Consider the following 4,103-nt stretch of genomic DNA (forward strand, 5'->3'; position numbering starts at 1 on the left):
TATTCTCTTTATTTTGTATGTTTAGTATTTTATTAGGTGCTGAAGGGATTTTCTTTTCTGGTCTAGTCTACTTTGTGTTCTATATGCTTCTTGTACCTTGATAGACGTCTCTTTAGGTTAGGAAAGTTTTCTTCTATGATTTTGTTGAAAATATTTTCTATGTCCTGTGTTTCTTTTCCATCCTCAATTTATATTACTTTTAGATTTTTTCCATAGTGTCCAAGATTTCCTGGATGTTTTATGCCAGGATTTTTTTTAGACTTAACGTTTTATTTGACTAAGGTAGTCGTGTCTATGACTTCTATCATGTCTTCAATGCCTGAGAGTCTCTCTTCTATCTCTTGTATTCTATTGGTGAGGTTTGCCTCTGAGGTTCCTGGTTAAGTTCCTACATTTTTCAAACCCTTAGTCTGGGTTTTCTTTATTGATTTTCTTTCCAAGCATATTTTTCATCTCTGTCTGCTGTGTGTGTTTTCAGAGATTTCTTTAAGGGGGATATTCATTTCCTCTGTAAGGACGTCTATCATATTCATAAAGGTTATTTTAAGGCCCATTTCTTGTGCTTCAGCTATGTTACAATACTCAGGAAATGCTATGATAAGGTTACTGAGCTCTAGTGGAGACATGTCGTCCTGGCTATTGTTGATTATGTGTTTATGCTCGAGCCTAGGCATTTGCATGTGGGAAGACTATAATTCTAGGTGTTGATATCTGGTCTTGTCTTTGTAGAGTCTTATTTTGTTCCTTAGTCTGTTGCTCTCTCTTGTTCTTAGGAGAGCATGGTGACTGTGTGTTGCATGGTAGGACATTCTTCTGGGTTGGTGAGGCCACTGGGAGCCCCAGGTAAAATGTGTTTCTAAATTAAGAGCTGGCAGGTAAAAATGGGCGTGAACTAGGAGTGGGGCTTTGAGGGAATCTATGAGAAGGAGAAGAGCAGGGTGTTCCACCATGATCTGTTTAATCCCCTGGGAATGAAGTCTGAGAGTAAGGAGAGGCCAAGGACTGCAGATGGTGTGCTTCAGATCTAGAGATGAGGCTGGGGGATTAGACTTGGTGGGGCTGAGGTGGAGGTAAAGGTTTGCAGTTATCCTACCTGCTTCATTGGCTGGAAGGGCCTGGGGCTTCCAGGTAGTGGTTGATGGGGTTGGGGCTGGGATAAAGCAGTGAGCAGAGGGAAGGAAATTTAGAGGTAAGATCCATGTGATGGACTGAAGATAGAAACAGAGAGGAAGGGGAGTCCTAGCAGGTGGTCTTTTCCAGAGGTAAGGATGAGATTGTATAAGGGGGTTCATTGTATTTGGAGGAGCTGAGGGAGAGGTGAATGTCTCTGGTTAGTCCTGCTTCTTCTTTGGCTGGAGTGGGTGCTGGTTTGTGGGGTTCCTGGGGAATATCTCAAGAGTCATTTATTTAAACACAAACCTTAAAGAGCATATAAGAACAAGGAAATTAAAGAAAAAATGTTTATTTTCTGTCTAATAATGGTCAATTTGAGAGTCTTAAGACTGGTGCATCTATACTTCAAATGATGTTTACTGAAAACATTTACAGATAGTTTCACTGTTGGATGTTCCAACCAACTCTCTTCCCATCTTGCAGATGTGAATGGTACCATTAAGGACATAAGCAGTTGTTATTCAAGAGTCTTTACAGAGACAGGAAGTTCACATGCCTCACCCAGTGTACACTAAGAAGTATACTGACTGTAAAGGTTTTGCTTCTGCTAGGTTTTTGCATGTTCAACTTTATGTTAAGCAGAGTGATCTTCAAGACGTGGTGACAATGATGATACTCCCCCCTACTCTACATTGTCACCCATTTGCATCCATGGGAGTGCTGGATCCAGAGCCATCCATGGGTCTTGAAGTCTAAGGATGTTTTCTCCCTCGTGTAAGATGCTGTATGACTGCATATATCCCCAGCACTCTCTACATCATCTCTAGATTACTTACTATGACTAATTCCATGTAGATGCCCTAGAAACATCTATTATACTGTATAGCTTAGGGAAGGAAGGCAAGAAAAAATAGCTGTATGTGCTCAGCACAGATGCTATTCATTTTCTGAATATTTTCTCCCCACAGTTAGTTGAATCCTTGGATGAAAAATCCACAGGCACAGAGGAACTGCTGTCGTATTTCAATTCAACAGACATATCACTTGGTCCTCTTAAAGGATTGCAAACCAGAGCACAAGAGATTGGGAAAAACTATTATTTCAACATTTATGGAGTTTGTAAATTTAATTTGTAGGTACTACATGCTTGGCTGGATATAGTATGCGGTGATTTAAACATTATTCATAGACATGAGAATGATACTCAGTTTGTCCTGACCCCTTGTGCAACTGGTTCAGCCTTTCTACCATTTTGTAAGATTGGCAACTGTCACTATGGAAACACACTCTCTCAGAAGAGTCCCAGGATGGATAATAAAACATTGTGTTGCTCATGTGTGGCTTTATTGAAATAATACTCTATAAATATTGGGTAATATCCTAGTTTACAGTGTATTGTTAAATACATGACTTCATTTGATGCATCTTTTTAGTGGAGATTATCTGCAATGAGCAGACAAGGCAGAGACACAAAGACCTTCCAGGGTCATACTGGAGTAACTACTGACTTGCCTGCTACTGATCTATAGTAACTTCCTTGCCTGCTACCTCAGTGACTTGAGAATATCTAAGTTCTTGAACAAAGAGAAACCCAAGGTTCTCTTCCGCAACATTCCAAAGGAAAGGCAAATGAGAGATGCTAAGAAGTTCCCAGGCCAAATCAGGGCTGTTCCCAGCTGCTGGATCCCAGTGGGAAAAGCCACTCCTCATTCTAGAAGAAGAATTTGCCTCTAAACAATGTTTACACCTCACTTCCTTTGTACCCAAAACTCTCCAAGGCACAAATGACAAAAAGTATTCTCACAGAACAACCACTGCTCTGCCCTGTAGGAACCGAAAATAATCTACTGTCAAAGATAGACATCTGTCAGGGATTCCTACATAGAGTGATAAGTGTGAAAGTGCGAGACACCGAGAGACAGTCAAGAACTGAGCAGGGGCTGGGGACGTGACCTCTGAGATGACACAAGAGAAACAAGAAGACATTCACTCATAGCCATCAAGGGAAGAGGAACATAGGGTATGGCATATACAAATACCAACAGGCTAGCCTCTGTGTGTGTGTGTGTGTGTGTGTGTGTGTATGTGTGTGTGTTGACTCCAAGGAACTAGGAAGAGTCCATTTTGGGTGTAAAATCTAAGTCCCATACCAGCAATTCAGAGCCTGTTTTGTTTGTTTGACAGAGTCTCATGTAGCCCAGGATGGCCTTGAATCTATTATGTAGCTAAAGTTTCCACCATCCAAATACTTAGACTATGGGTAGGTATTGCCATGCCTGATTCATGTAGTGCTAGGGATAGAATCCTGGATTTGCACATACCAGACAATCACTCTTCAAACTAAGCTACAACCCCAGCCCAAGAGTGGAAGCAAACCAGTGATCTGGCTAGCAACGGACCTCATTATCCAAATGAGCCCCAGACACAGGCAATGTGTATTTTTATTTTAACGATTTAGGTATGGGGGAGGGAAATTGTGTAGCAGAGGTCTTAAAAGAGATCTCAGTTGTGTAGAGGCTGAGAAAACTGTTGGATGATGGATAAGGTAGGGATAGGAGAAATGTGAAAAAAGAAATTGAATGGACGAGATCTTCAGAATGTCAACCTGGAAGACCGGGTTCTTGACTGGATGTAGGTGGTTAAGGGAGGGGAGACCCAAGAAATAATTCCAGTAAGATGAGTGCAGGCTCCTGAGCTCAGAGAGCATGCTGGGAAGAGAGGAAGCTCGGGGTTGACCCTCAGCCTCCTTAGCTCCTCCTACTCTTCCCCAAATCAGAGTTTTTCTCCTTCACCATGAAGAATGAATGATACTTTAGACAACTCTATGTTACTTTGTTTTCCTTTGTTTTTCATGGAAAGGGTGACCCAGGGCAGCTCCCACGAGGGATAGTGCTCTCCCATAGGGCGCCATCTCCATCCCTCAGACTTGACATTACTTTCACCACTAGGTTCAGGTTACTTAAATGGTATAGATAAAACTACAATTAAAC

The sequence above is a fragment of the Mus caroli genome, unplaced genomic scaffold (genome assembly GCF_978045245.1).
Source record: "Mus caroli unplaced genomic scaffold, Mus_caroli_1 scaffold_15, whole genome shotgun sequence".
Classification (NCBI taxonomy): Eukaryota; Metazoa; Chordata; class Mammalia; order Rodentia; family Muridae; genus Mus; species Mus caroli.